Source organism: Mauremys reevesii, linkage group 17, assembly GCF_016161935.1.
Source record: "Mauremys reevesii isolate NIE-2019 linkage group 17, ASM1616193v1, whole genome shotgun sequence".
NCBI classification, from domain to species: domain Eukaryota; kingdom Metazoa; phylum Chordata; order Testudines; family Geoemydidae; genus Mauremys; species Mauremys reevesii.
This window is the reverse complement of record NC_052639.1, coordinates 18,048,196-18,060,356: the sequence shown is the minus strand read 5'-3', so window position 1 is coordinate 18,060,356 and position 12,161 is coordinate 18,048,196.

The window sequence follows — 12,161 nt, the reverse complement described above, 5'->3', positions numbered from 1 at the left end:
CGTACCGGGTCAGATCAAAGGTCCATCTAGCCCAGTATCTGTCTACCGACAGTGGCCAATGCCAGGTGCCCCAGAGGGAGTGAACCTAACAGGCAATGATCAAGTGATCTTCCTCCTGCCATCCATCTCCATCCTCTGACAAACAGAGGCTAGGGACACCATTCTTACCCATCCTCGCTAATAGCCATTTATGGACTTAGCCACCATGAATTTATCCAGTTCCCTTTTAAACATTGTCATAGTCCTAGCCTTCACAACCTCCTCAGGCAAGGAGTTCCACAAGTTGACTGTGCGCTGCATGAAGAAGAACTTCCTTTTATTTGTTTTAAACCTGCTGCCTATTAATTTCATTTGGTGACCCCTAGTTCTTGTATTATGGGAATAAGTAAATAACTTTTCCTTATCCACTTTCTCAACATCACTCATGATTTTATATACCTCTATCATGTCCCCCCTTAGTCTTCTCTTTTCCTAGCCTCTTTAATCTTTCCTCATATGGGACCCTCTCTAAACCCCTAATCATTTTAGTTGCTCTTTTATGAACCTTTTCTAGTGCTAGAATATCTTTTTTGAGGTGAGGAGACCATATCTGTACACAGTATTCGAGATGTGGGCGTACCATGGACTTATATAAGGGCAATAATATATTCTCAGCCTTATTCTCTATCCCCTTTTTAATGATTCCTAACATCCTGTTTGCTTTTTTGACCACCTCTGCACACTGCGTGGACATCTTTAGAGAACTATCCACGATAACTCCAAGATCTTTTTCTTGGGGAACTGGAAGGGAACTGGAGGGGAACTGGAGAAAGGACAAAAGAAGCAAGAGAGGAAGAGAAAGGAGGGATGGATGGAGGAAAAGGTGAAACAAAAAGGACAAACCCTAATGTCCTCAGTGATTCTAAGGGACAAGATCCCAGGTTTGGAATAAAATTCTGCCTCCTTAAGATCATGTTTTCCATGAATTCAACTGTCACCAGATGGATCAGACTGAACAGTTTCAAACTTCGAGGAGACTCTTACCTTCTAAACAGGGTCGGCTGTTTTCAAGTAAAATCACTAAAAGGGAAGGAGAAAACTCGAAAGAGGTTCCTCCTGGCGCTCAGGTACGGGAACCCCAATACTCCCCCAGTCCTCAAAGAGAGACCTGGAGAAGGAGACTTGCTGAAGCAAAGCCACAGGGTCTCTGAGGTTTCCCTGGCCCCTCGCCCCTGTCCTGCTTGGCTGATGTCAGCATCTCTCTGTGAGGTCACCACCTCCCCACCACCTTTGACCAATAGTCTGAGGTCCTGCAAAAGGCCTTTGTGATGTCACTGCCACACCCCTCCCTTGCTGGGCTAATGTCCTGCCCCTGGCCAGGCACTTTGGAGGTTTGAGCTACTCCCTGTGGATCACCCCACTCAAGGAGCATTCGTTCTAGGAAGCAAGCCGGCTAGACAGGAAAACATCGGACGCTGCTGCTCCCAATGCTACATTCAGTTCTAAAGAAATTTGTCGACTTTATGGCCAGAAGAGACCATTAGAGCATCTAATCTGACCCCTACATATCACAGGCCTCCTGTATGACACACTAGCTACTTTTGGGGTAAACACATTCCAGAAAGGCATCTAGTCTTCATGAAATGACGTCACGAGACGGAGAATCCACCACTTTCCTTGGTAACTTGTTCCTGTGGTGAATCATCCTCGCTGTTGAATATTTGTGCCTTAATTGTAATATGAATTTGTCTCTTTTCACCTTCGGACCCTGCGAGGTGGGAGGTGTGCCAGACCTTGGGCTGCAGCCCAAGCCGGAACTTCTACATGACAATTAAACAGCCCCACAGCCTGAGCCGTGTGAGCCCAAGTCAGTGGTACAGGCCAGCCACCGTGTGTAACAAGTTTGCGTGGAGAATTTGCGGCAAAACTGGGAACTGAACCCAGATTGTTTCAATTCTTGCCTCCCCCCTTAACCGCAAGCCCAGCGTGTGTGTGTACAGCATTGTTTTGGTCTGTGTTTGCCTTGTATTGGCTTCCAAGGGAGGCTGTGGAATTTCTTTCATTGGAGGTTTTTAAGACCAGGTTAGAGATACGCCAGTCTGCGAATGTCTAGGGATACTTGGTCCTGCCTCAGCACAGCGGGCTGGAGTAGATGACTTCTCAAGATCCCTTCCAGGCCTACATTGAAATAATTCTCTAATGTGCTGCGTCATGTTCTATGCTGAGCTGTTTTGCATGGTGCCATTTGGAACTGTGACCGCACCATGTCGTGTAGCAGTTTTATGGTGAATTGTTTTGCCTCAGCTTGTTTTCCATTGTGTACTTTTGTCCTAGGATGTCATAGTTCGCATCGTGTTGCTTTCTTTTCCTTTGTATTGTCATTTTATGCTGTGGAGTGTAGGTTGTGTTTTTTTTTCCCCTGAATTTGCCTGACATTATGTTGTGGTGAGTTTTATTCTGTATGTTGTGTTTTTATATGTATATATTGCATAGCATCCTAGAAATGTAGGGCTAGATAGGACCTCAAGATGTCATCAAGTCCAGCTTTCTCTGCTGAGGCAGGACCAAGTATATGTAGATTATCTCTGACAGAGCATTGTCCTATTTGTTCTTAAAAACTTCCAGGGAAAGAGACTCCCCAGCCCCCTTGTAAGACTGTTCCAGAGCTGAACTGCCTTAGCTCTGGGGACACCCACACAGATTTTAGTGGTGAGCAGCTCTGGAGAGAGAGGAGACCCCAGTGAGTGGGCAGTTGGATAAAGAGACTAAAGTTGGGAGGAGAAACATTGACGTGTCCAAGGTCACCCAGGCTGTCTGTGACCGAGCTAGAAATAGGTTCTAGTGCCACCGTACTGCTGTTTCTGAAGGTCTCTGCCACACTGCTGTTTTAGGCACTGGTGCAAACCCTTAGTATAGACAGAATTTACATTAGTGCACTCTGGCACTGGTGCACCATGTCCCAGTGTAAACGCTTCAGGCATTGTAACAGCATTGTAACAGCATTAACATGGAATCACAGACAGTCCTCTTGGGTCATCCCATATATCTCACCATGCAGGTGAGCTCACCTTTGTGACAGGTGGTCCCTTACTCCAGGGGTTCCCAATTTTTTCTTTCTGAGCCTCCCACCCCCACCCCCACACACGCTATAAAACTCCACTGCCCATGTGGGCCACAATAACTAGTTTTCTGCATATAAAATCCAGGGCTGGCGTTAGGGGTAGCAAGCAGGGCAACTGCCTGCGGCCCCATGCCACAGGGGCCCCCGCAAAGCTACATTGCTTAGGCTTTGGCTTCAGCCCTGGTGATGGGGCTCAGGGCCCTGGACTTCAGCCCCCTGCGCTGGGACTTCAGCTTTCTGCCCTGGGACTCAGTGAGTCTAATGCCGGCTTTGCTTGGCAGCCCCCTGAAAGCTGCTCACGGCCCCCCAGGGGGGCCCTGGTTGAGAACCACTGCCTTACAGCACGAATCACAGCAATGTTCAAGTTACTGCCAGTCCCGTCACTTCCTTAGGTCAATTAAATCTTAGATCTTCCAACAAAGACACTTGTAGCCAGTCCTGTCATAACCTGTATTAAGACTTATTTAAAAGGAAACGAGAGTTGTTAACAAAGTTAAAGCAGGTAATCCTATAGATGCAGATGAGTTGCAGTCTTAAATTTCAAAGGTAATAGAAGCTTCTGTAATAAGCAAGCTCTACATATTCTTTAGGACTAACCCAGGCTAAGCAGCTGGGGATCTCTTGCTTATGCCTAGAAACTTTGCCCCCCGCCCCCCCGCCGAGTCCAGGCAGCATACAGACAATCAGTTCCTTCTCTATGGGGTTTTTCATCCCCTTCCTACCATGTGCTCTGAGCAGGAAACTCAGCTAATGGGAAGTGAAGAGCACAACAACAGTCTTGTGTCCTTGTTAACATCCCATAATAGTCTCTCTGGTGTTGATGGACCTTTCCTGCCAGGCATTCTGTTGCCAATCAGCACTTCACATAGGTAAAGTCTCTCTCCTGTCTGGTGATTTACAGAGCCACAGAGGCTCACAATGCAACTAGTCAGATGTTAACTCAGGCAGCAACTTACAAGCATTCAATAAAGTCTAAACACAAAACACATTCTTATGTTCACAGTCTGTATGAGGAGTATCTACTCATTTCGACTCACTGGGGAGCCACAGAAAGAAACAAGGTGTGCTGAGGCAAGAAGGCCCAATCTCAGAGCCCCCAGGGTCACGCTTCCCAAAAGCTAAAACTAGGCCCAGCCCATGAAAGGGGCACTCCCAGGAGAGACTGTATAAAGGCTGGAGCATCAAATAACTTAGTTAATCTGAGAGAGCTGCCTTGGGGACAATGACAATGACAGGGAGAAACCCCAGAGTGACTTCTTTGATTCTGCTCATCTCTGGCCTTTGGTTCATAGAATCACAGAACTGGAAGGGACCTTGAGAGGTAGCTAGTCCAGTCCCCTGCTCTCAAGGCAGGATGAAGTATTATCTAGACCAGGAGTGGCCAACCTGAGCCTGAGAAAGAGCCAGAATTTACCAATATACATTGCTAAAGAATCATCAGCTCCCACCCCCTGCTCCCAGTGCCTCCCACCCATGGGAAGCCACACTTTTCATCACCCCCCCCTCCTCGCTCTCGCGATCAGCTGTTCATGCTATGCAAGACACTCGGGGGGGGGACGGGGGGGATGGAGCGTGGGCACTGCAGGCTCAGGGAAGGGGGTGGGAAGGGGTGGAGTGGGGGCAGGGCCTGTAGCTGAGTAGTGAGCACACCCAGCACATTGGAAAGTTGGTGCCTGTAGCACCAGCCCCGGCGTTGGTGCCTGTACAAGGAGCCGCAGATAAATTCTAAAGAGCCACATGTTGGCCACCCCTGATCTAGACCATCCCTGAGAGGTATTTGTCCAGCCTGCTCTTAAAAATCCCCAATGATGGAGATTCCACAACCTCCCTAGGCAATTTATTCCAGTGCTTAACCACCCTGACAGGGAGTTTTTCCTAATGTCCAACCTAAACCTTCCTTGCTGCAATTTAAGCCCATTGCTTCTTGTCCTGTCCTCAGAGGTTAAGAACAATGTTTCTCCTTCCTCCTTGAAATGAACTTTTATGTACTTGAAAGCTGATCATATCTTCTCCTGACTAAACAAACACAATTTTTTCAGTCTTCCCTCATAGGTGATGTTTTCTAGACCTTTAATCATTTTTATTGCTCTTCTCTGACTTTCTCCAATTTTTCCACATCTTTCCTGAAATGTGGCACCCAGAACTGGACACATTACTCCAGTTGAGGCCTAATCAGTGCAGAGTAGAGCGGAAGAATTACTTCTCATGTCTTGCTTACAATACTCCTGCTAATACATCTCAGGATTATACTTGGGTTTTTTTCCAACAGTGTAACACTGTTGACTCATATTTAGCTTGTGATCCACTGTGACTCCCAGATCCGTTTCTGCTGTGCTCCTTCCTAGGCAGTCATTTCCTGTCTTGTATGTGTGCAACTGATTGTTCCTTCCTAAGTGGACTACTTTGGATTTGTCCTCATTGAATTTCATCCTATATTCTCCAGTTTGTCCAGATCATTTTGAATTGTAATTCTAGCCTCCAAAGCACTTGCAGCCCCTCCCAGCTTGGTATCATCTACAAACTGTATAAGTGTAACAGAGAGACTCTGCTACTGGGACGGTTTCACTATGTCTAGGAGGGTTACACCCTGGTGGGAGGGGGCTAAGCCTGTACTGGAATAAGGTCATTTTGTGCTACACAGTGTGGCAGAACCTAGAATGTCCAGTACCAGGGTAAATGCTGGGGGGAATTGACATGTGGAAAGGACAGAAACCCTGTCTGAATTCTCTCACATTGCCCTTCTTGCCCTGGCAGGCTACAGAATAATGTCCACTTTTCACCCTAAATCATCCCCTCCTCCCAGTAGGAAGGAAACGGCTGCAATGGAGCTGGCTCAGGTAAGGGATTATCAGGGAGCTGGTGGTGGGTTCTGCTTGGAGGGAGAGGAGAAGTAAATGTATAGGAGGGTGGGAGCTGCTAGAGGTAGTGGGAGGCAGGAACTGTCTAGGGTGTGGAATGGGAGGGGAAAGGATGTGACAAACCTGCTGAGACTTGTGTACTCTAGGGTGTGATGGGCTGTCACCCCGGGGGTGCAGTGTGGGGGGCTTCTGGGAAACACTGTCCCTCTAACCCTCAAACTGGGTTGGCCCTTCTCACACTGCCAGCCTCCAGGCCCTGTTATTACCCAACAGGACAGCAGGTGGCACCACACATCCAACTAAGCTACCTGAGTGCTTTACCTAAGCCACTCAAAGACAGATAGAAGACAAAAGCCAATTTCCCAGCCATAAGTGGTAGCAAACAGATCAAAGCAGATTACTTAACAAATAACCAAAAACTCAAACTAAGCTTAACATACTATCTGGATAGAATTTGAATTAGCAGTTTCTCACCCTGACTGATGATACAAGCAGTCCACCAAGTTTCCATACACAAGCTAAAAATCCCTTTACCCTGGGACCAGCAGTTCCCCCAGTTCAGTCTTTCTTCCTCAGGTGTTTCCAGGAGTTCTCTTGTGTGGGGAATGAGGCCAAGAAATGATGTCACACTCCACCTTATGTAGCTTTTCCATATTGCGGGAACCATTTGTTCCAAACTTGTTTCCCAGTCCAGTTTGTGGAAAAATACAGGTACAAAAATGGAGTTCGTTGTCATGTGGTCTGCTCACATGCCCTAGCATGCCCTGCTGAGTCATAGTAGCCATGGCTCATAGGCTAGCTGAAAAATTCACAAGAGGGCTAAGCTCTTCCACGGTCCATTGTCTTTCTTGATGAGCCATGAACACTGTCTGGCTTCTTTGTTGTACCTGAAAGGCTTGTTGTGAGTGTTACCCAGAGTAAACACATTTGAAATACAGATACAGAGTCAATATCCATAACTTCAGTTACGAACATGATACATGCACACAAATAGGACAGTCATATTCAGCAAATCATAACTTTTCCAATGACACTGAACATGACGCATCTTGCACAAAATGCAACATAATTATGTCCTAATCATTTTATAATCATACCACTATGCTGAATGTGTTGTGTAGTGTCAGGGCCTAATTTCAAAGCACAGGAGTTGGGAATGGAACTTCCATTCTTTGTGGAACAGGAAATAACCCTCCAGCCAGGGCTGGGAAAACTTCCTGACTCCCAGTGCTGGAGCCTGAATCTTCTGACACTTCATTAGTTACCACGAACCCCAATCTTTGTGGCAACTGCAAACTTTATCAATGATGATTTTATATTCTCTTCCAGGTCATTGATAAGAATGTTAAATAGCACAGGGCCAAGAACCAATCCTTGTGGGAACCCCCTAGAAAGAAATCTACTCAAGCATGGTTCCCCATTTACAATCATAGTTTTTAATCTGTTTAATGTATGCTGTGTTTATTTTGTTTCTTTCTAGTTTTCTAGTCAAAATATTGTGCTGAACCAAGTCATATGCCTTACAGAAGTCTAGGTAATGTTTTCACCTCTTAGCTCATCAATACTATTAGCTGCAACCAAACTTTTGATCTCACCCAATAAGGATATCCAGTTAGATTGATTGGATCTGTTGTCTCTGAACCTTTGTTAATTGGTACTAATTATATTACCCTCCTTTAGCTCTTTATTAATTAAATCCATATTCGCTGCTCTATTATCTTGCCCTGTATCGGACTAACACTCTTGTAATTAGCTGGGTCATCTCTTTTACACTTTTTAAATATTGGCACAGCATTAGCTTTTTTCCAGTCTTCTGGAATTTCCCCATTGGTCCAAGTCCTAATTAAAATCAACATTAACAGTCCTCCACCAGGTCTTTCAAAACTCTTAATACAAGTTATCTGGACCTGCTTATTTAAACATGTCTAACTGTAATAGCTGCTGTTTAACATCTTCGTGAGTTATTGTTGGGATGGAAAGACTGTCGTTGTCAACGTCTTATATGATTAAATCATCTGTTTTTCTCCAACTCCAGGAGTGAAATATTTATTGAACACTTTTACCTCTTCTGTATTATTTTTGATAATACTGCCATTTCCATCTAGTAATTTACCACTACCATTGTTAGGGATTAATTTTGTACTTAATATACTTTTTTAAAACTTCCTTCTTATTTTCATTAAGTGGTCATTGATTCCTGATAGCTTCCCTTACCAATTTTCTACAATTCTGACTTTCTAACTTATATTCTTTACTGTTGACTTCCCCTTTCTTCCATATATTTTATTTGGAGATTCCTACCAGGGAGCCACCAGCAGGGTCCAGAGATAGCCCCATCTCCTATACCACGCCCTGGCTAGTAGCTATGTGATAAATGTGATGACTCTGCCTCTGTCTGTCAGCTGGGAGACACAAAGGTTCTCTCTTTCCACCCTCTAATGCCTCCTGGCTGCTCTAAGCAAGGTGGGGTGGGACTCTGTTAACATGTTCCTCCTGGAGCTTCCATTTACCTGGTGCTGCTGTTCCATGAATAGTGGGGTTGTGAGTGGGGCAGCAGGTACTGAGTGTTGGACTCTTGCTCTTTCAGGGGCCGGTGACCTCTGAGGAGGTGGCTGTGTATTTCACCAGGGAAGAGTGGGTTCTGCTGGACCCCACTCAGAGAGCCCTCTACAGGGATGTCATGCAGGAGAACTATGAGATGGTGGTCTTGCTGGGTAAGGAGTCCTGTCGCCTGGGTTATTAGAAGCTGTGGGGTCTCTAAAGAACATGAGTAGTAATAACTGTATACCTTTATTCATCATACAAGTTTTGCAGGTTTCCTTGCCCCCCTTTTTTTGCCTTTTCTCCCACACGCTAGTATCATTTTTGGACATGTGCCTTTTGGTGCCGTCAGTCATTTTAAAATTGGATTTAATATATCCTTATTGGCTATATTAATCACTGTAGCTTTCATGCCTTTTCCTCATTTTAAGAGGAAAATATGCCTCCTGTAGAATTCAAAATTGAGTAAATATGTGTATGACTCATGCATGGTTTGTGTGACAGTGAGATGAGCTCTTTTAGGAGAGCGTGTAATGTTGCCATTCAGGATCCCATGGGTGAAGGGATAAGAGAGTCGTGGGAGGGGCGGAGAAGAGGGGGGAGTAGATAATTCTGGGGTGCCAGGACATGGGGAGGGTGTGTGCAGGGTTAGAGCTAAGAAGCAGCAGGGAGGTAGGAGGTAGTGAGAGATGAGGAGAAAATACAAGAAGCTCCCAAGGTGCCAGGAAGTGGTGCCGGCTGAGAGTAATGGGAAGAAGGGGAGGAGTGTGGAGGACGGCCCCCCGGGAAGTGGGCTGGGTGGGTCATTGGGAGGGAGGAGAGGTTTGGAAATCTAGAGGTGTGGGGGATCCCAGATCTTTAAGCCTCAATCCCTACTGAAGCCTTGTTGCTTTAGAGCCTACACTCCAGTTTTATTTCTGTTCAGTTTCACTTCTTTTTACATTTCCCCCCCCAAATATCATTATTTTAACATTTGACCTCCCTCTCCCACTCATAACCCCTCTCCCCATATAACCTCCCCATGTCTATGCTCAGTGACCCTGGCCACTGATCCTGAGTCCTTGCTGCATTCCTCCCTGTGACGATGCGGTTCTGGCGGGACCCAACGGAGAGTGCCAAATCAGGACCAATTGCTCAAACAGGGCAGTCACAGCCCTAGGCTGGGTTTTTCCACCTCTAAGGCAAACCAAACCAGCCAGACAAAGAGGACTTTGGTTTCACCCCACTGTCTAACCACAAGTCACACAAGCAATTCCCTTAGACACTCCAGTCTCCCAGTATCACCACCAGTGCCACTCGTCCTGGGGATGAATGGTTATGAAAACCAACACCCCAATAAAAGAAAACGGTTCTCTCGATCCCAAAGGACCAAGCCCCAGACCCAGGTCAATATACACATCAGATCTTACCCACAAATCACACTGTTGCCAATCCTTTAGAATCTAAAATCTAAAGGTTTATTCATAAAGGAAAAAAGATAGAGATGAGAGCTAGAATTGGTTAAATGGAATCAATTACATTCAGTAATGGCAAAGTTCTTAGTTCAGGCTTGTAGCAGTGATGGCATAAACTGCAGGTTCAAATCAAGTCTCTGGAGTACATCCCCCGCTGGGATGGGTCATCAGTCCTTTGTGCAGAGCTTCAGTTTGTAGCAAAGTCCTCCAGAGGTAAGAAGCAGGATTGTAGACCAGATGGAGATGAGGCATCAGCCTTAGATAGGCTTTTCCAGGTGTAAGAACCTCTTTGTCCTTACTGTGGAAAATTACAGCAAAATGGAGTCTGGAGTCACATGGGCCAGTCCCTGCATACTTTGCTGAGTCACAAGGCGTGTCTGCCTTCTCTCCATGGGTCAATTGTGTAGCTGATGGTCCTTAATGGGCCATCAAGCAAGCTGGGCAGAGCTAACACCAACTTGTCTGGGATGTTTCCCAGAAGCACAGCACCAACTTGAAATACAGACAGTATAGAGCCAATATACATAACTTCAACTAAAAATGACACATGCACACAGACAGCATAGTCATAACCAGCTACCCATAACCTGGTCTTAGACACCTTATATGACCCCCTTTACCTAAGATTTGGTGCCACTACAGGACCTTGGTTGCAAACCATGTTCTATATGGTCCCAGTTTATACCAATAACGTCACACTCCCTCCCATAGCAGGGCCGCTACCCAGGCACAAATGGGCACTTTGTTGATGATGTCACTGGGTGGTTGTGTAGCCCGTACAATTGTTACACCTATAAGATTACATATTCCGAAGCCCTTCACACCACTCGGGCTTATCTCTATACACCCATACAGTCTCTTCCCCAGTGTTCCCTTCCCAGCTCTGATGCTGCAGAGCATTTACCCCCGTCCTCCTTTCCAGCCTTGCCTGTGTCCCTGTTCCTGTTCCCCCCACTTAATAAACATGATTCCAATTTCCCTTCCCCCTCCTGTTTGACCCCAGTTTATATAGTCATATTGCCAGCTACACCTAGCACGACTGATTGTACAGAAGAGAGAAACAATTAGAGAACCAGACAGATAAACAACAGAAAAGTGAGGGCCATAAAGATAGAACAATACAGAAATGAGAGTTTCGCAGTCAGAGCCATTGATAAGTGATTTCTTGCCAGACAGGATGCTGTCAAACTAAGTTTCTTTTATCCATCTTAAGATCTGTTTCTTTATCTGGTGGTGATGGGCATCATACAGACAGGATCGTCTTCCTAACAGCCTAATAACACCTTATTTCAGTGTGACTGGTTTGGGATGAGAGGATGTGACCCTTCACTTCCCAGCTAATGGCTGCCCCTGCTGCTTAGCCAAAGTCCTTAGCCTAAGAAAAAGGCCTCAGCCTATCCTAGTGAGAGAAGACCCATACACAGGCAGACTGAGATTTTAAAGTGCTCTCAGATGAGCTCCAGACCAACAAGTATGCACAGTAATTATTCAGCCAGTATTTTAGGAGAACTGCAATGTTAGAGAGAATCATGAACTGCTCAGAGACAATTAATGCAGAGAAGCAGCAAAATCCATCAAACATATAAGTGGTTATGACTTATTTACTTGGTCTTAAAAGAGAACAACAAGGACCTGAGTCTGCTCCCTGTCAATAACCCCCTGCTCAGCCAATCAGGGTAGAGAATGAGGAGGGGAGGCTGAGGGTCTCACCAGAGAGATAAAAGGATGGCCCAGGTCACTGGCGGGGATCACTGCCCCAGCACTACTGCAGCCCCTCAGTTTGGGGTGGACCTCCCAAAGTGAGAGCTGCCGAGCACTCCCCCGCAACACACACACACACACACACACACACACACACACACACACACACCCTCTCCTGGGGTTAGGAGGGGAACAGGAGAAAGGAGAAAAGAAGCAAGAGAGGAAGAGAAAGGAGGGATGGATGGAGGAAAAGGTGAAACAAAAAGGACAAACCCTAATGTCCTCAGTGATTCTAAGGGACAAGATCCCAGGTTTGGAATAAAATTCTGCCTCCTTAAGATCATGTTTTCCATGAATTCAACTGTCACCAGATGGATAAGACTGAACAGTTTCAAACCTCGAGGAGGCTCTAACCCTCTAAACAGGGTCGGCTGTTTTCAAGTAAAATCACTAAAAGGGAAGGAGAAAACTCGAAAGAGGTTCCTCCTGGCGCTCACGTCCGTGAAC